Raw genomic sequence first — 22,272 nt, forward strand, 5'->3', positions numbered from 1 at the left:
CTCAACACTCTATTCTCTTGCTTGGGAACCTAGGCATAGGCTTCACTTGAGGTTGTCCCTTTGTTAAATTTCACATGTCACCTTTGTTGCATGTTGCTATTTTCCCTGGGTCCTGTTTGACCCCACAGACCAATTTTCAAATGGCACCACAGTGCAAAAGTCAATCAATGCCGAATTCCCAAGGCATCATGCATCTTAGCAACCAGGAGTCTCTCAAGGGAGCATGCTACTCTTCTTTATTGCTTTTCCAGCACTTGTTATTCATGGTCATCAGGACACACAGGGAGGAGATGGTGTTAATTCTTCACATAGAATAGGCATCTCATAGGCAACTCATGGGCCCCTTAATTTGCAAATGACCAGAGGAGAATACTTTGGGGAGTAGTTCTTGAACTGTGGCCTAATATTAGAGAGGCAATCAAGGCACTACCGTCAAGTTCTATTTCTTTAATCCCTGTATTTATTTGGAAGCAAAGCTGAATTTTCTCCTCTTTTTAGTATGACTCTGATCATTTCCCACCCCTACCCAAAAGTTCTTAATGTGGGCGCCTGGGTGGCTCAGTCAGTTAAGCGTCTGACTCAAGCTCAGGTCATGATTTCATGGTTTGTGAGTTCAAGCCCCACAAACCTTGGGCTCTGTGCTGACAGCTCTGAGCCTGGAGTCTACTTTGGATTCTGTGTCTCCCTCTCTCTCTGCCCCTCCCCCACTTCCTCTGTCTCTCTCTCTCTCTCTCTCTTAAAAATCAATAAATATTTTAAAAAATTTAAAAAGTCCTTAATGAATTCCTAATTGTTTCAGACAGAATTTTAATTTTCCTAACATAGCAATCATAGTGGACAGACTCTAGGGTGTCTCCACTTATCCCCATCTCTGTGTATGCCTTGAAAGTGGGCAGAGTCTGTAACTTGCTCTTAACCAATAGTATCCAGCAAAGGTGATGGTATATATTTCCATGATTATGTTATATTCTGTTAGTGTAATACTCTAAAGACTCCTTTTGGTGCCTTGGTGAAGTTAAGTAGCCATAACAGGGCAATCTACGTGGCAAGAAACTGTAGTGGGTATGTACAAACTAGGGCAGCAGCTGGGAGCTGAGGGTGGCTTCTAGCCAACAGCCAGCAAAAGAAACTGAGGCTCAGTCCCACAGTTTCAAGAAACTAAACTGTGCCAACAACTCTTTGAGCAGGAGATGGGATATTCCCCAGCTGAGCCTCCAGATGAGAATATAGCTAACCCACACATTGATTGTAGCCTGTGGGGCCATAAACAAAGCATTCAGTTAAGTTGTGCCCAGATTCCTGATTCACAGAAATTTTGAGGTAAATAATGTGTGTTGTTTTAAGCACTAAAGTTGTGGTAATTTATTACACAGCCATTGAAAACTAATAAAAAAAAGGCTGTATAATTTAGTTATCTTTTTAGCTTCTTATATTCACGCATGTGTTGTAAATCGCTGTTATACAAGATATTCTCTAAGTAGTCAGGATTCTTATCTACAAAATACAGATATTAAGTAACTCACTGGTGTACAATTATATTCACAGTAATGGGGGATAATGCTACTTGAAAAGTTTTTGTAAGTATTAAATTATACGACACATGGAAGCACTTACTGCAAATTTTGGAACATTGTAGACATTCAGTAAATATTAAGTTCTCTTCTTTTTTACTTTCCTTCCTTTTTCAAATAATTATTTTGGCTCCCAGTCTCTATGCCTTTAATTTTCCTGTTCTTTCTTTCAAGAATGCCCTTCACACTCATCTCCATAAGTAGCCACTTCTTTAAACTTTAGCTCAGATTTAACTTCTGTGTAGAGCATTTTTTCCTCACAAGAATCTTAATCTCACTCTGTCTCCTTTCATGACTTAAAAATATAATAACAGCTGTGATTGAGGTATAAAGTGGCTTATAATTATGTTTCTCTAGGAGAGAAGACATGTCTATGTAAACAGCTGAGTGTCTGTCATATTTACACTGTCAGTCTTTGCGAACTTCCTCCCTGGTCTCATCTGTGTCAAGCTCCATCACTAGTGTCCAGTGCAGGCCAGACATTGGGAACTGATACTGAAGATCTGAAACTTCTGTTACATGCTTGTTCTGTTTCCTCCAGATGCACAACCTCCACTGTACAGGTCTTGCTTTTCTTTGTAAGCATCTCACCTTTTTTTGTTGCTGTTTACTTTGTCACAACATTACAGTAGGAATGGATAAAGAGATCTGAGGTATTTAGCCATTTGATTTTTTTTTTTTTAGTTTATTTATTTATTTTGAGAGAGAGAGAGAGAGCGAGAAAGAGAGAGAGAGAGAGAGAATGAGCAGGGGAGGTACAGAGGGAGAGAAAGAGAGAATCCGAAGCAGACTCCATCCTGTTAGTGTGGAGCCCATCACAGGGCTTGATCTCATGAACTGTGAGATCATGAACTGAGCCAAAATCAAGAGTTGGACGCTTAACCTACTGAGCCACCCAAGCGTCCCTTTAGCATTTGATTTAAAAAAATTTTTTTTTTAACGTTTATTTGTTTTTTGAGACAGAGAGAGATAGAGCATGAACGGGGGAGGGACAGAGAGAGAGGGAGACACAGAATCGGAAGCAGGCTCCAGGCTCTGAGCCATCAGCCCAGAGCCTGACGCGGGGCTCGAACTCATGGACTGTGAGATCGTGACCTGAGCTGAAGTCGGAGGCTTAACCGACTGAGCCACCCAGGCGCCCCTAGCATTTGATTTTTAAAAGGAAATAGGAGGATAGAGACTATACTAAGCAGAATTGTTAACTGGTGAGGTAAAAGGTGGAGTATATTTTTATTGTTGTTATTCAATTTACAATATTCCATCTGGGTACAGTCATGCATTCCATAGACCTTCTCATGATTATACTTTATATTTCTTTCTTTCATATGATTTACATGAGTTTCTTCATCCATAAAAGAGGCAAAGTTGAGCCTGGAAGAAAAAGAAGACAAAAATAGCATTTGTGGAATAAAAATGCCCCATTGAATGGCAGTAGAAATACCACTTATTGGGGCACCTGGGTCGCTCGGTCAGTTAAGCGTCCAACTTCAGCTCAGGTCATGATTTCACGGTTCATGAGTTCAGAGCCCTGCTCTGTCAGCCCAGAGCCTGGAACCTGCTTTGGATTCTGTGTCCCCCTATCTCTCTGCACCACCCCTGCTTGCGCTCTGTCTCCCTCTGTCTTTCAAAAATGAATGAATTAAAAAAAATTTTTTTAAAGGAAAAAAGAAGTACCACTTACTTAACGCTCATAAAATGTCTTTTTTCCTCCCTGTAGTTGTTGCCTTTGGAGCTTGATATGGCATTGGCATCTAAAATGATCATTATCAAACATTTTTCTCTTCATCCCTCAAATGTATACAGCTGTAAGTTTTTCATGAGGGTTCTATAATGTAGTTGAGAAAGTAGTAGTTACATTAAGACAGATTAGCTTTGGAGAGAAAATAAATGCCTCTATTTTTTTTTTAATTCACTAACTTTTTTAGGATCATATTTTATTTTCTTTAGATAATTTCCCTTTTGGTACAACCCGTTGTATATTGGCTGAGTGTAGTTTTTCCATAAATTCTGCACATGCATATATTCTAAAATGAGTGGCTGTCTAGCAGTGACAGGTGGGAAGATGTTCTACTGTGTGTTCAGTTGTTCCCAGGGGCTTTCTGGGCTGTTGCCATGATTCTGTAGCCTGCAATCTAGTTATTTATCTCCTCTTCCTTTGTAAGTGTACAAATAACTCGATCACAATTTTTTTTTTAAGTAAGTGTTATAACTGAAGTTTGAGGGCTGAATCTTTGACTTGTCTGGTTATATTAGTATCACAGAATATGAACACACTTGAACTATTAAATAAAAAAGGAAATAAAATAAGGTTCAGTCTTACTCAAAGTAATATAAGATCTAGTCTAGCTAAACTTCTAAGTATATTATTCTTCTGGCAGTTAGCTTGAATTTATAGGTTGAAATCTACAATAGGAGAAACACACAAGATCCCCTTAGCTATTTCAGAAACAAGACAGTGCTTATTCAATGGAGGCATGGTTTCATTCTGAGTTAATCTTTGGAACATTGGGAACATTTATTTACAATTTAATCCCATCAGAAGTGTTCCACGTAAAAGCACATATAATATGCTGTTATTTAAGAACCCATTTTAACTGAGAGAAAATTTGTTCTGAACAATCAACTGCTGTCAAAGATACCCTTTTGAGTTTCAACTGAAATACCTTGTATTTATCAATATGATTTGTCTTTCTTCCACACTTTGTCCCATATTTGCCACTATTGTCTGTCAGTACAATTTGCCACTATTGCTGTGAGGTTAAATAACTAGAATGCATCCATAATGCCAAAAGTTTTGTATACACCATCCTATTAAATACTAGAAGTTTTGTTCAGATCCCTAAGAGTTACTATGAAAAAGACATTCACAGGACTACTATCTTGTAAAGCCTAAATATGCAAGACAAATCCACAATCCATAAGACCACACTGAGAAGGATATTTTGGAGAATGGGAAAGTGGAAATATTTGGCTGCCTATCTCTTCTGAAACTTCTTCAGACTGCCTTTAAATATTTGAACATCTGAAGATAAGGATTGTGTTTATTTCATATATCTCAAATGAGTTAGGTCAGTGGAAAAAAGGAGGTGATTTTTACTGTATTAGCAGATTTCTTGTAGTGTGGGCATCATTAAGCATGCCAAGTAGAATCTGGGAAAAGATGTCACAGATGGGACTCAAGTACTAGAGAACCATTAAAGCTCCTTAAAAACTTATGATTCCATCGTTAGAATTCTTTAAGGACCAAGCCTCCAGTTTCCCAAACTCTGATCTGGTTACTGAATGGTTTCAGGTTGCCTTTCTTTTTCTATCTGTGACTTTTTCTTTTTTAACTTTTTATCATTCTTTATCAATAATCAATATTATAATATATTAGAATGTCTATGTGGAGAGAATCAGTGATGTCCAAAGGGATAAGAAAATACTATGTTATGACACACCATTGATTGGATCTATTTTTGTGGTTTTTTTTTTAAATTTTTTTAACATTTATTTATTTTTGAGACAGGGAGAGACAGCATGAACGGGGGAGGGTCAGAAAGAGAGGGAGACACAAATCTGAAACAGGCTCCAGGCTCTGAGCTGTCAGCACAGAGCCTGACGCAGGGCTCGAACTCGCGGACCGCGAGATCATGACGTGAGCCGAAGTCGGATGCTTAACCGACTGAGCCACCCAGGCGCCCTGATTGGATCTATTTTTGAATAAAAGCTATTCACTATCAATAACCTAAGAAAATAAGCATATAATCCAACATGGAAGATGGGTGATATTTCATTTATTTTTAAGAATTGCACTTTTCCTTTGATGAATATCTGTGTTTTCCCTGCTCATAATCCTTATTATTAATTAATTAATTTATTTATTTTTGACATTTAATTTCTGAATAGGTATAAGAAGGTGATTTTAATGACTTTTAAAATCAGATATGATTGATCTGTTTATTATAAATAGAGAAGAAAAATTTAATTAAAGGTATATTAGTGTTCTACAGAGTAACAGAAGCAATAAGATGTATATAAGGAGAGAGAAAAAGAGACAGAGATTTATTTAAGGAATTGGCTCATGTGATTATGGACCCTGGTAGATCCCAAATCTGCAGTGTCGGCTGGGAGTCTGGAGACCCAGGGAAGAGATGATGTGGCACTTCAGGTCCAAAGACCATCTGCGAGGGAATTCTTCTTGCTAGAGGGAGGTCAGACGATGGTTATATTTAGGGCTTTAACTGATTGGATGAGGCCCACCCATTTTGTGGAGAGCAGTATGCTTTACTCAAGCCCACTGATTTAAATGTTAATCTCATCTCAAAATATCCTCCAGAAACATACGGTATAATGTTTGAGCAAACATCTGGGTACTGTTGTCTAGCCAAATTGACCCATGAAGTTAACCATAACTATGGGAATATATCCACTAAGGTCCTCCACAATTTGAATTTCTTTGTCAGGAAAATGATTCTTCAGGATATTTCTTCTTTCCTTTCTCCAGACTGTGTCAGTTGTAATGTTATACATCATATTATTAGCATAAAGGAACCTGTAATTCAGGGTTTTGTTTTATGAAAGTTCCACTACCTTGTCACTTTTTTTTTTTTTAAGTTCACCTTCACATTGCAATTACTGGATAAGAACTTGCCAGATCTGTGAGAAACAAACCTAACTTTTGTACTTACCTAGGTACTTTCAACTACTTTATGTAAGTAGTTGGGTTTTTCAGACTGTGCTCTTCAAAGTGTGGTCTGTGGATCATTGACTTTGAGTAGCACTGTTTTGGACCTCTCGTGGTGCCATTAAGAGTGAAGATTTTAAGCCTTGGCATCTAATTGTTTCTATTTGTTGGTTTGATTATATGAAGTTTCTGAAATCCTATCTCATACAGCTAAATATTTGTAAATTCATTATTTACAGGTCACATTCTAATATCATCATTTAATTAGACTGATTTGGAACCTTGTAAGGATGCTAAGAAATATGTTATTTTCAACATTTAATCACTAGAAAATATCTGACAATTATTCTAATTGGTTACTGGATAAATGGTCACTTTGGTAGATATTAGTAAGCCTCTTACTTATCAGTGTGTCTTATTTGGGAGAAAATAATTTTCAAGTGTATATTTTGACATTATGTGGGAATCAATGATTTTATTTTTTTAATTCATAAATACTTCTCTACTTACCTCTGTGAGACATTATTCAGAAGTTAAAAGATGGACACAACATGCAAAACAAAAAATAAATTAAAATGGTGTATTCCTTTTCTCATTTAAAATATTCATGCCAGCATCTTCCTTTGGGTGGGAACATAAATTTGTAAATTCTGGACCTCCTTTCCCACATCATTACAAATATATTTAAAGGATTTGTTTAATTAATGATTTATTCTTAAGTAATTATTTCCTAATATTATTCAGTTCAACAACTTGCCTAGTTGTGAATAGTGGCTCATCTATCCCCTTCCTCAGATATAGTAGGATAAATTGTCTAATATTTATAATATGTTTATATTATTTTATAGATAATGGTATGCTCCTGTGGTGTTTTTAACATAATCCTCACAACAATATGACAAAATCTGATTATTACTTTTTTATAAAGGCTAAAATTAAAGCGTAGACAACTAGGTTGAACACTGCTGAGGAAGTATTAAAATACACATTTTAATGTCAATTAAATTGGCATTGACATTCAGGGACATATCTGGGTGATTCCACAGCTTGTGAGTCTGTGAATGCTCTTGATGCCTTTATCCATAGAATATTGAATGTGGCCATCTAAAGGATCAATGAATCCAAAGAAGCCTCACTTTGAGTAATAATCTTTGTCTTCTAAATCTTGGCTAAAATGGAAAACCTTGAATAACTCCGTACATAAGAGCCACATCCAAGAAAACATATTAGGTTGTCTAAAAACAAGAAAAGTATCACATTATGACAGTCAACTACATCCTGAAGCAAACGGTCTCATGATAATTTTGCCATACGTTTTCATTTAATAATACTTTTTAACGTAATTATGTTGCCTAATTGTGTATTCTATCCACATTTATACTACCAGAATTACCTATATAATGCCTTAATGTTTTTTTCTAACATAGAAAAATAATGGTATTTTACTATTTGCTTGACTTAGAATTCAAATGCTCTATTTTTCCTCTATTAAATACAGAAAAAGTTCAGGAAGAAGAGAAAAATAAGAAATGTAGGTACTTAACTTCCTTGAGGCTACACAGTCTCAAGAAATCCTATTTGGAAAATATGTAAATAATAGCATTGTTGAGGATTGCCTCATGAATGTTAACTTCTCTGAACCTCTAGATTAAGACTTTATCTACCTAAGTAGCCACAGAAGGATGCAAGCCTGAGAAAGAAAGAGAGGGAAAGAGACAGAGATGCAGACAGAGACAGAGAGAGACAAAGACAGAGGGAGGGAGAGAGGTAGATTGAGATCATGCCACCCATTTGATCTGTAGTGCTGGCTATGTATTGTGCTGAACTCAGGTGGGTAATGGGGATGTGGGGTGGTGCATAACAACCATTTGGAACAGCCTATTCTACACATTAATCAGTTGTCTTCATGGTTCATAGTGATTGCTAAGAAAAAAGACCTAAATTAAGAGGGTTAATGGGACGAGCCATAGTCTTGTGGCTGTAATTGATATTCATCATCTTTTCCATCACTCAGATTTCACTCACCCAAACCACGTCAATTGATCGAAGTTATTTGCCTGGTGAAGAAATCCAGACTTTTATTGCTGATTCTTGATTGCCTTGACCTTGTCAGATTGCACTGACACAATTGCCCATTTACTTTTATCACTGAAGTGGAAAAAAATGAATCTACTCATTTCTAGAGGTACTCTTCTTTGCCTCTATTATGTAAGAACAATATTAACTTATATGTAAATATATATATTTCTTTTTGATACATATATATCATACATATATTTCATATCTGCATGAAGATATATAGGAATAAGTAAGTATATATGTTCAGTATGCATATCTTATGTGTATAATGATAGATATATATAAGATATACATACTGAATGCACACATACACACACACACACATGCTGAAAACAGAAAGTTTTACTTTGGTCTATTCTTCCCCTATATAAAACTAGTGAACAAGTGTATTTCTCTACTTCCTGAGAGGAGTTTCTCCTGCTGCTGTCCTTAGAGCATCTGTCCACCTACAAGTGAAGTTGAATGAAAGAGCAGTATATTTTATTCACACCAGCATATAAAAATGAACCAAGGCAGAGTTGTATTATTCTCCATTCATTGCTTGAAGATACCTTGCTATTACCCCTACCAACCCCACCACCCCTACCCCTTGAAGCCTTCCTTATGTGTGAGCTGACAGTGGTGTTACAATGTAACAATGGTGGATGACATGGTTGGCTTGGACCAACTATCCACGTGATTTACTTTTGGCTTCTGGACTTGCACAGGTTCCATGACAAATGTATAATTTCTAGCATATGACAGATTGGTGATACTCCTGCTCAACTGTTTGAGTTGGATGATTTGACAATATCACCTCACTGTGAACAGCTCCAGTTTGTCTCCTGATGTTTCAGTCAGGTGCTGAGGTTCTCCTAGGCCTCAGGAACATAACAAGAGCATATTTTCAAGCAACTAGTAAAAAAAAAAACAACTTATACCCAGACTCTAAGAATCTATGCTGCAAATCTCAGGATTTGCTAACAATTCCACAAGGCATCCTTTAGTATGATAAGTACCTCTAGTTCAATTTGACCTATTAAGTTATGTGGTAGGAAAGTTTGACTTCAGCATGATGCTGAGCCCTTTCTTGCTCTGGACTCCGCCTAAATCTGGAAGCCTTCTAAGTTACACAGTTAGAAAGAGTAAGTCCTAAGTATGGTATATGCTAAGTATAAAATCCAAAGAGGTATACCCAGAACTGCTGTTTTAGTGGTAGGGGATACAGAGTGTAATAACATATCCTCTCCCGGGAAAGGACATCCTCATATCTTGAAACCCTTGAAAATTCACTGATATGGTAGGCCCTGAATATTTTGGGGGTGTATCTAGGCATACAGGGTGTCTTTCTAGGCTGTCAAGAGTTCTTGTCTCTCACTGCTTTCCAGGTCCAATTAACATGATATCATCAGTATAGTGAACAAATGTGATGTTCTCCAAACTGTTAGGACAACTGAGGTCCTTGCAGATCATATGTCACAGAGAGCAAGAAATTTAATATGTCCCTGGGACAAGACAGTAAACTGTGAACTCCCTTGTAAAAACAAACTCTTTTACTCTCCCTCTTTACTTATCAAGGTAGGAAGGAATGCACTTGCCATATCAGCAGTTACACACCAAGTTCCCGTGCTATATTGATCTGCTTCAGATGATATCACATCTTGCACAGTAACTGTTATTGAGGCTACTGTTTATTAAGTCTGTGGTCTACCCTTGCCTTCTGTGATCTATCTGGTTTTGCCACACAGAGAAACATGGCAGATGTTGGGAATCTTAACCCTCACACACATTAATTCTTTGAGGGGGAAGTGACCTGTGAAATTTACCCAAAATAGAATATTGATTGTGATTTGTGATTTTAGATGGGACGAGCATTTTACTCAGCCCTTCCTACGATAATGATTCTTACTCCAGAAGTCAGAGAAGGCTTTTTGAGGAAATGGCTACAGAGTGAATCCACAAACCTACTGGGCTGCCCATGAAAGGAACCTGGGCCAGGGCTCCATTTATAATGGCTTTCATAAACCCCAGTCTTATGGAGGGCTTTGATAGTCTCTCAGGTCTGGATATTGTCCTTTTTACAGTGTAGATCTTCTCTGGTAAATGACTGCAGGTTTTACTGAGGGAAAATATTTCAGGTGTATTCATCATATAAAGTTGTGGTGGGTTATAAGTCCATACCTCAAGGAGACCTGGCCTCCCCTTAAATTGATGGGCTCTGTGTATGACAATCATGTCAGATCAGAAAACAGGGTGAGGGATCCGGTTTTCTCACTGCAGTATATGAAAAAAATTCCTTATCCTCAGCCCCCAAATAATCTGAAACAAATAAACATAAAAACTGAATGTATTGCTTGCAAGGGATAACTGGTCTTGGAAAGCACTGTGTCTCCAAACAATGATTTTATATAGTATTTGAGAAGTATAGAATTCAGGAATCAGCTAACATCCAGCCAAATAAGCATTTAGGGATTTGTTGGGTTTTAGCCGTGGAGGCACAACCACCAGAGCAGCCTCTGTTGATTGTGTGGCTTTAAGAAGCATGGGCTGCTACTGACTGGCTGACTTCAGAGGCATAAGTACTGAAGCAAAGCTGTCACTGATCAGTTGGGATGGGTTTTACTTTTCTATAATAGTAGGTATTCATGGTGATGTTATAACTAGAAGAATCAATATTTTTCCTTAATGAAATTTCAGAATGGAACTTTGTTCTCAAATAGCTGACAACAGCCTTTTGCTTATGACCGCTTGATTTTTTTTTTTCTGGATACATAAGCCAGAATTGTACACTAGTTGTCCATTTATTTTGCCTCTGTGAACACCATTAGCCATGGTCACAGATACCTGTGGCCAAGACAGCCTGGTAATCTTGGTGCCTGGTGTGGTAATTACATCCACTTTGCTTCTGCTCTTCTGTAATCTTCTCATCCTGTTGACACTAGTGTATTCAGTTTTATGGTAGCACTTGTTACTGTCAAAAATGGCCTTTAGAGAATAGTCACTGCTGAGATTCTCAGGGATGCCAGTGACCTCCCTCACCAAAGAATTCCTCCAGGCCTTAATGAAAGGAGTTTGCTTTCGGCTCTCTCAAGGAATATAGTCAGGTGGTAGTTCTCCACACTTGCGTAAATCTCTCTGAACATGTTTACGTTCCTGAGTCTTTTGACCTTTTTCTGAATACTTTGCAAGGGCAGTCCAGAATTTCTACATTATTTATTTTGGCCATTGTTATTTCTAAGCTTTAAGAAGCCCTTACCAGGAGTGTATCATGACAAGCTCCTACCTTGCTAAGTCCCGAATCATAAGCAAGTGATCTCATATCTGTAAATTCTCTCCTATCGGGCTTTATTGTCCTCTCCCATCCTGGTCCAGTACAGTCAACTCTGCTCTCCTTTGTGTTTTGCTAGTTTCTGCAGGTACATTTTAGTCAGTTTCTGCAATTCTTTTGGTAAATAAGCAGAGACTAAATTTTCCCTCTCAAAAAATGCTGAGTAATGGCACCTAGTTATTGAACTGGAGGTAAAGAGAAAAGGCAGGGAAAGGCCTTGGGGAAGATGAACATTGTATTTTAAGACAGCTATCTGAAATAAAGTCCTTACGCAGTCTTTAGGAAAGTTAGACAACTCTAGCAAGAGGGAAAAAGATGATTCTTTGTACCCATAGAGTTTGGCTAATGTAAGAATATGAGGCATGTACACTCAGATGCCTCTATGCAAAGTCTCAATAGCCTCTTCTTTGTGAAGTCCTTGGCTTGAGGGAAGAAATGTTTGACATTGTGAAGGTAGGGGAACTTGAGACATTTAAGAATACAATAGTACGAGTTACAGGTGTGTAAGAAGTTGGATGTGTGAGGAGAAGAGAATATTATTCATGATGGAAATTTTTAGAAATTATAAGAAATAAGTGTTTAAATCATAAAGTAAAAGATGTATTTTAAGAACATGAACAAACAGATGTTCTTTCAAGGAAGAAGGCAGGAAAAAAACACAAAACAAAAACAAACAAACCTTTGTTAGTAGTAAGGACTGAAGAACAAGAAAGATCAGAGTTTGGCCCAGAGGGTCTGGATTGCCTCAACCAGGAGGCAACCTTACGACTTACATATAAAGGGAGAATATAGGATGAGGGACTAAAGTTTTGGAATAAATGATCTAAGTAATATGATAGGGATACATTAAATCATAGAGTCATAAATCCATTATTCAGCCTATTATAGTTAGGAACAGCAAATGTTGGGGTGCCTCAGTTAAGCATCTGACTTCAGCTCAGGTCATGATCTCGTGGTCAGTGAGCTTGAACCCCGCATCGTTGGGCTCTGTGCTGACAGCTCAGAGCCTGGAGCCTGCTTCAGATTCTGTCTCCCTTTCTCTCTGCCCCTCCCCCACTCACACTCTGTCTCTCTCACTCTCAAAAATGAATAAGCATTAAAAAATTTAAAAAAAGAAACAACAAATGTTTATGAAGTCACAAAAATAATTTGTTGTGAATTTTACCACAATGATCTATAATCTAGATGATTGTGTTTATGAAATGAAGTTGAAGGAAATAATGGAAGAATATAATTCAATGAAAAGAGAAAAGCCATATGAGCATATTGGATATTCAATTAATGATCGATACATTTTATTATTTCCATAGATTTTGAAAAGATGTTTATTAAAATTTGACATTTATTCTTGATTAAAACTCACTAAAGTCAGAATCCAATGCTGACAACACACACACACACACACACACACACACACACACACACACACACACACACACCCTAGATACCCAGCATCATGCTTAATAGCAGGGCAGAGGTGAGGGAATAAATAGCAGCATTCTCATCACAGTTAAAAATAAGACAAGAAGAACCTTTGTCACAACTATTATTTACCATCGCTCAAGTGAATCCAAAGAACCCAATCAGGTAGAAGAAAGAAGTAAAAGGCATACAGTTGAAAATCAGACAAAATATTTGTAGATGACATATTTATTTACCTAGAAAAACCCAGAGAGTTAATTAGAGCATTATTATAAGTGTTGAGAAATTTGAGGAAGGTGTGTGGGTATAAGATTATTATTAAAGACACTCTTTCATATTTATAAACAAAAGAAACAGTTTGAAAATCTAACGAAGAAAAGACTGTTAGTATTATATACTTAAAATACCTAGGAATAAAATTAAAATAAATGTGGTAGATCTATGTGAAGGAAATGTTTAAAACACAAAGTGTTTCATGTTTCAAACATACAGAAATAAGCAAAATAATAGATGGATCTCCATACATTCATCTTCCAATCACAGCAATATTGTTTCACATATATTCCTATCCTTATTATTTTGAACCATTCCAAACATGAAATGATTTTACGGATACATGTTTCTGTATGTGTTTCTTAAATCATTAAATATGCAATTGTCCTTTAATTATTCATAATATCCAATTATCCTTCATAAAATCCTATATACACGAATAAAATCATATATATATTAAAAATATATATCTATACATATAGTACAAGTATATTTGTTGAAGAAACCAGAAATTGTACTATTTGTCCTGTGTAGTTTCATACAGTGTAGTTTAACTTATTCCTCTGAGGTCTCTGTTTTTTATAACTTGGATCTACAGCCTTGATCTGATTTGAGTTCAATTTTTTAGCAAGATTATTTTATAGGTAATGTAATGTTCTAACATTGGAAGACACATAATGTCTGGTTGTCTCTATTTTTGTAATGTTAACAGCTGTTCATGTTCAATGACTAGATTCATTCATTTAATAGAAGTTGCAAATGGTGATGTGCTAAGTCTAACATTAATTCTTAATTTACCAGCTGAGATATTTCTATAAAGAGCAACTTTCCTCTTCTCTGTGGCAGAATGTGTATAGGAAAACAAGATAAGTTTACCTTTTTCCCTAATTAGCAGTTTTCAAAAGAATGTATTTTTTTCCGGGGCGCCTGGATGGCTCAGTCGGTTAAGCGGCCGACTTCGGCTCAGGTCATGATCTCGCGGTCCGTGAGTTCGAGCCCCGCGTAGGGCTCTGTGCTGACAGCTCAGAGCCTGGAGCCTGTTTCAGATTCTGTGTCTCCCTCGCTCTGACCCTCCCCCGTTCATGCTCTGTCTCTTTCTGTCTCAAAAATAAATAAACGTTAAAAAAAAAAAAAAGAATGTATTTTTTCCTAGCATCTTCCAATGGGAACAATTAGATCTTATAAAATAATATTTTAGTAGTTAATGGATTTAATAATGTATGATGTATTTTATTTATTGTGGTTATTACTGTTAATATCAATGACAGTCTCTTTATCAGGAAAGATAGAAGTAGAATATCATCTAGTTATTTGTTTCACTGTACATTACAGGTAAAAGTCTCAAATAACACTACCATCAGTGACACCACCATCAACAATGTGATTGCTAAAAACATTTTTTGAATTTCTTCTATCTTTATACTATAATCCCCTGGGATATGCAATCAAATTACAGTGTTCTCTTATGTCACTTGGAATAGATCCTTTGTATTGATATGCCATCAACTGCATACAAAATTATTATCTCTGTTATTTTCAATTTTTGGAGATTTATTTAATAAAAAGGGTAATTTTGTTTTATGACTGTATAAATATTTAGAATTTCCAAAATAAAATCTCTAAAGTAATGCATATTCTAAGAAATTTGAGTTCTCTGTCTCCTTTTTTCTTAAGTTTTTTTTTTTTAAGTTTATTTATTTAAGTAATCTCTACACCCAATGTGGGGCTCAAACTCATATCCCTAAAATCAAGGGTCACATGTTCTTCTAACTAAGCCAGCCAGGTGTCCCAGTTCTCTGTTTGCCTCCTGTACTGAGTGACCGCTGTTATAAATATCAATTTGAAAAAAAAAATGATGGCTTATTATTCCAGTGGCTTTTTGTGTGTTTTCTTTTTAAATTTTTTAAATGTTTATTTTAGAGTGAGAGAAAGAGAGAGAGATAGCATGAATGGGGGAGGGGCAGAGAAAGGGGGACAGAGGATGTGAAGCGGGCTCTGTCCTGATAGCAAGAGAATCTGATGCAAGGCTCAAAGTCATGCACTGTGAGATCACAAACTGAGTTGAAGTCAGACACTGAACTGACTGAGCCACCCATCTGTCCCTCTTCCGTTTGTTTTTATTACAAGCATATGTATATATTTATTTATATTACCCTATTTATCAAATAAATGGCACATATACGTTTCTTAATCTTTCTCTTTTTTTAAATTTAGTAATATATCTTAGATACAATCATACAGATATTGTTTATTAAAACTGCATGGTATGCCACTGTGTGGACATACTATTGTTTATTCATCCAATATCTGAGAAACAGGGTTTTTAAAGAAACCTCTTATAATACATATAGTTGCATGTAGTAGAATAGTATTTTTATTTCTTGTGCTAGAGGCTGAAATTGTATTAATATAGTCTAATTGTTTGGAGTTAAAGTTAATAAGAATAAAATTACCTTTTAAAGTAGATATCAACAGATGTGGTGCATAATCTTACTTATCTGATTTTGATTGCTTGGAACAGACCATATCTAGAAACTTGCATGTATCTTTGTTACTGTTTTCTTTACCTTTTTTAAATTGTTTGTTTGTTTGTTTGTTTATTCACTTATTTTTAAGAGAGAGAAGGTGCAAAAGCATTAGCAGGGGAGGGGCAGGGAGGGAGACAGAGAATCCCAAGCAGGCTCCATGCCCTCAGCATAAAGCCTGACGTGGGACTCAATCTCAAACCCTCAGATCATGATCTGAGCTGAAATCAAGAGACAGATGCTTAACTGACTAAGCCACCTAGGTGCCCCATCTTTGTTATTGTTTTCAAGCCAATCTTATTCTTTTAGGATGTAAAAAATCTTTTTAAATGTTGATTTTTGTTCCTATTGGATTTCTTGAAGTTACAAATTTGACAAATATACTTTCTATTACCTTATTAAAATAACTGCTAAAATTGTAGTATATTTTTGTGTTTTTTTAAGTAGGATCCACACCCAGCATGGGGCTTGAACTCATGAGCCTGAGATCAAAAGTTGCATGCTCTACAACTGAGCCAGCTAGGCACCCTTAAAATTGCCGTATATTTTTGAACCAAATACATGATCTGAGATTACCACAATAGTGTTTCTTCCAAAGGACAATGACCCATCAATCAATAATACTTGGGTAGTTTTCAGTCAGAAATGACTCAATATTATTTTAACTATCCAAAATTCTTCAAATATTCCTGAGAGTAGGGAGACTTTTTTTTTAATATTGAATTTTAAAATATTTTTAAAACTTAAAATATAAAGGAGTTAAGATGCCAGGAGTTAGGATGTCATAATTAAACAGATTAGATTCTAGAAATAACAAATGTCTAGGATACTACCAATGTATAAACTGAATACAACAGTTATTGCCAAATATCTGGAAAGCAAAATGTGTTAGTGATAATACCTTAGATTTTCATAGTACTTTTCAAGTTGCATAGCACCCCCAGTCCTTCATTTACTTGACCCCCACAATAACTGTAAGATGAAGACAGGGCAAATCCAATCATCTTCATAGCAAAACTCTGACCCAGAAAGGAGCAGCTTTACCTAGTGGGCATACAATCAGTTAACTGGCAAATTTTGCTACTTGTCCATTCTAATTTCATTACAAATATCATGCAGAAACCAATTTCAATGAGAGCAAGTCTCAGCGTCATTTTGTGAGTGAATGTCTGGTTTTAAGCAACCATTTAACTGACTTCTTTGAGAATGGTCTAAGGAAAACCTGAAAAGTTAGCACTAAAAAGAGCTGCTATTGAATTGACTAGAATATCAGCTAAACTTCTTTTGGAAAGAAGTAATGTGAAAGTAATCTGAAGGAAACCACACGTGTGTGCATGCATGCTCGCGTGGATGCACAAGCACGCACACACACACACACACACACACACACCTGTTGAAAGAGACAATGCTAAACTATAACACAGTTTCAAGCTGAGACTCTTAAAACCACTGTCATTAGAGATAAGGCAGGAATGAAAGACAAACTGTATAAACTCTTTGTGAAAATGACTTTTTCCCCTGTGATCATGAAACAAACTAAGCTTCTGAACCTATTTTGATCCTCGACTATGGTAAGTTAAGAGCATAGTCTGTGATCCTCGACTATGGTAAGTAAAGGAAGAATGTGCCCAATAAATTGTCTTAAACCAAGTTGGAAGGGTAGAATTCCCCAGGAAAGCTGGCACTGGCATCAATCTTCAGTAATGGTGGCTTCTCCTGTATTATCAGGTAATATGGTGAGGACAGAACAGTCTGGCTTCAAGAAATCTGGGAGCTTTATTAACCTCAGAATTCCTACCGCTGTCATGCTGACAGCTGATGTGTCTTGGTCCAGATCAAAGAAACAGGGTTTCACAAAATTTTATCTAGGTTGACTTCTCTGTATTATACCTTCCCACCTTGCTGTTTGTCACCTATGTACCATAATAAGCAGGGTAGTTGTTAGTAAAGAGGATAGAATGGGTACATTATGTTATCCATTCATTTCATATGCTATTAACATACTCACATGTGTAGCACATGCCAGTAGTTTCTAAAAGCTACCTTATGATTCAGGCTGTCTTGTATTCTTGGCTTAATGGACATTCTTAGACCCATGCATCTCCTTCCTGGTATACAATCTCAATAGATAAGCAAACTCAGAGTACATAGATCCAACACAGCAAATATAAAAAATTCCAATTTTACCCATAACTTTTGATGACAAAAGAACTATAAAATGTGTGAAGGAAAAGCATATATGAAGTGGTGAAAGCAGTAACAGTAATTATGGAAGTCACTTATTTAGAGAAATAAAAGGGATATAATACAGTCCAAACTGGTAACATGGTTTTATAGTATTTTATAATTTCATCCCTTCAGCTGTCAGCCCAATATATTTTAAACCCCTACAACAGAAAGAAAAAAAACCCCTCCTCATTAATAGTTGATTGACATGAAAACATATAAGGAGTTGCTAATATATAATATTAAATATTGTTGTAAATATATAATAAAGAATATGGGAGATTCAGTCAGAATATTCTAAAGTCAACAAATCACCATGTTGACTATGCTTAGAGTTAGTATTTCCTTGCTGAAGTAAACTCTATTTCTAAAATAACAATCATATGTGTATTTCACTGCCACTGCAGTATGATTTGTTGATTATTTACAAGTTTCATGCCAGGTACTTAAACACACAACAGGAATGTATTTACACTGTGTTGTAATTGTTAGAATGTCATGGAGAATTCTCTCTTCCTTGGAACCTGTGTGCTTTATTAGTAATTATGTTACAGAGTGTTTGAACATTTAGAATCACTGCCATAGCTGCGTAGACATCATGACATCATTTTAAAAGTTTTTTTTTTACATTATTTGCATTTTGCATTACTTTGTAATACTGAAATGTCATATTTTAATATATTTAGAACAGAACATACCATTTTAACACAAAATCTTTCTTCTATATTATTGTATTATTATTATTATTATTATTATTATTATTATTACTAGAAATGAGGTCTGTGTTAGCAGCCTATATAACTATTCTTAAGAAACTTCGGGGCGCCTGGGTGGCTCAGTCGGTTAAGCGTCCGACTTCAGCTCAGGTCACGATCTTGCGGTCCGTGAGTTCGAGCCCTGCATCGGGCTCTGGGCTGATGGCTCAGAGCCTGGAGACTGCTTCCGATTCTGTGTCTCCCTCTCTCTCTGCCCCTCCCCCGTTCATGCTCTGTCTCTCTCTGTCTCAAAAATAAATGTTAAAAAAATTAAAAAAAAAAGAAACTTTAGTTAACTCTGAGATCATGAAAGAACAGGTTCTTCTTCAGAATTAGAAACAATTAGTTTGAGATTCTTATTGCAATTTGCCAAAGAACAAAGCATAAGATACTAAGTGAAAAAATTCTTTAGAACCAATGTTGCGATATATTTTCCTTTTCATTTATCCCATTACTAAAAAGAAATAATTCTTTAGAAAAGGAAAAAATGTTATTGGAGCCTCCTTTTGTGAAGGCCTCAATACTGCAAATGCTAATAGTAATTATTATTTGACACCCATTGAACTCTAGGTGTTTCTCATAAAATAACTCAACCCCAGCAACCCTTTATGGTATTATATCTCCATTTTGTAGATGCAGAAATTGAGGGTGAAAGCCATGAAGATAAAAACGCAAATGTGAATTGCAATTTGATTAAAAGAGAGTTTATATTTTAAGTTAGATTTTCTTTTTCTGGTTCCAGTTGGAGCTCTTCCTTTTCTTTCTGTATAAGTGCTATATTAGGAACAGAAGATAAATAAAATCATAAAGATTTAGCATATGGAAAAATAGACAAGCATTTGAGCCTGGATGTTAGAATAGAAATAATTCTCTCCAAGAAAGAAAATACAGTATTTACATGACCTTCACAGAACCATTGCAGAATCTTCCAAAGAAATGTCATGAGTTTCACCCCCCACAGAAGAGTAAGAGCCTGGAAAATTAAGTAGTTTTGGAAGTAAATGGGATAATAAGGATGAGATAATCTTTGAATTGTAGTGATGGAAGAATGTCAGAAGCACTGTCAGCATTTGGACTTTCCAAGCTGTGCTGCCTCCTCCGCCAGCATCCAGAACGGCCGGCAGCCCCAGCCGTGCTTGGCTGTGTGCACTGGAGGACGCTTTTTTGCTGTGCTTGGTACGGGGCAAAGACCTCACCTATTCACCTTTGATGTTGAGCATGGAGCATGGTGTCTGGCATATATGGGAGCCATTATAGTAAGTGTTTGTTTAGCAAACACACACTCCAAATGAATAGCAGGAGCAAATAATTACAAAATCATTTACTGAATAGTTTCTTTTACAAAAAGCAAGTAGAACAATGGGCTCCTCTCCACTCTAAAAAGCTTTTAACAGTGAAAACTTTTTTGTGTCATAAAGTGCCATTAGGTATGTTACAAGAGCTCACATCTATATGCTTTGGTATGTTATGGCAGCGTAAGTATGTTCTTTGAGATCTGAGCACAGCTTTATCTAAATAAAAATGTCTATAAAAATAATTGTTTTCAGAGGCAACGCGTTAGGACAGGGACACCTACTTCTGAAATAAGCGTTCTGGAATATAATATATAAACACTTAATACCTAGTTAGAGACAGCTACTATATGTAACTATTAACTCTTAGTAGCATTTATATATCCTTTTTTATTACTTATAAAGGGGTCAGGAACTGCAATATACAGAAATAAGTTATGCATTATATGGCAAGTCTCACTAGACTTGAATTAATTTTTTGTTAATTTTTACTTTTTAATACGATATTACATTTTGTCAGAGGGAGACTTTCTGCTGAGCAGTTTACATGTGTGATCCTCAAATGGAAGTACTCATGATGGATGAGGCTAGTAGGGCTAAATTCAATGTTGATTTGTCTGCCTTTAATCTGGATAATACTGATGTACCCTTGGAATGTGTAACCTGATGAATAGATTCTTGGATATTCTCAGAATGGAAAGGAGCTAGGATTAAATCCAGGTGGAGCATGGCACCTAAAAATAAATGAAGTTACAAATATTTGAGGGGCTCCTGGGTGGCTCAGTCGGTTGAGCATCTGACTTCAGCTCAGGTCATGATCTCGCAGTTTGTGAGTTTGAGCCCCGCGTCAGGCTCTGTGCTGACAGCTCAGAGCCTGGAACCTGCTTCAGATTCTGTCTCTCTCTCTCTGCCCCTCCCCCACTCACATTCTGTCTCTCTCTCCTTCAAAAATAAATAAATATTTAAAAAATTTAATATAAGACTGTATGTTAACTATACTGGAATTTAAAAAAAAAGCAAAATACAAGAGGGACAGGGATCTATAAGTGATGATAGGCAGGGTGAAAAAGTGGATACAAAATTATTAAGAAAGTGGTTAGGTATCAAGTGTGGGGGAAGAGGAATTTTGTTGGATAATAAGGTTCAAGAGATTGTCTCTAAATTGGCTTAGCAGTATTCCTTGTGAAAATTAGGCTCAGTAGGCCAAAGATGGGGCCAAAAATGTGTTCAGAGGACTCTGAACAAAGTTTGGTTCAAGTAGGGATCCTTGTCCATATCTGGAGGAAGAGAGTGCCATGGAAGAAGGCAGCACCATTTTCTCTCACAAACTCTGCTTGATAATCTTTGTCACTCCCTACCTGCACAGCCTCCCTGGCCTCATTATGTAAATAATCAGACTCTTTGGACCAAAAAAACCTAAGGAATAAACTCTCTCAATAATATATCCATTTTTCATAAATTATTTGTTCTCCCTGATGCCACTATGCCTAGACAAAGCTCCTTGCTGAAGGCCTCTGCTGTGAAGAAAAACCATCAGGTTAAATGCTCTGGGAATTAAAACCTTCCAGTCCACATTTCTTTAGCTTGATAAGCCAACATTCTTCATGATATTTAAAATAGATCTATCTTTAAAAGTAACACCCTGTACCCAGTGTTAGGTAACTGTGTACCAGTGGTTCCAATATCATGGAATTACTTGGAAACTTTGTAAATACATAAATATTCAAACATAATATGGGAATCAGAACTTAGCTAACATGGGTTGAAGACAGAGGCAGACTTCTGTATTTTTACAGAGTTCCCAGGAAATTGTGGTGACTGTGTAAGTTTCAGAAATAGTGATCTTGACAACTATCCTCAAGGGCAGTACCCATACCCCGGAGCTCACAATAAGTATGCTGGGTCATCAAAATACTGAAAAAGGAAGGGAATAGATTTGCCTTCATGTTTTCTTTGGAGACTACAAGATAATTGTAATAATTGTGCAATTGTAGTTGTAGCTAACAATTATTGAGTGCATTCTATTTACCAAGCTGTGTGCTTTGAGCTTGTGTAGTCTTTACACTGGGCCTATAATATTACTGTCTTCACTTAGAAATGAGAAAACTGAGCCTTTAGAAGCTATGTAATGTGGCCAAAGTCATGCAGAGTGTAAG

Source organism: Panthera leo, chromosome C2 (assembly GCF_018350215.1).
Source record: "Panthera leo isolate Ple1 chromosome C2, P.leo_Ple1_pat1.1, whole genome shotgun sequence".
Lineage (NCBI taxonomy): Eukaryota > Metazoa > Chordata > Mammalia > Carnivora > Felidae > Panthera > Panthera leo.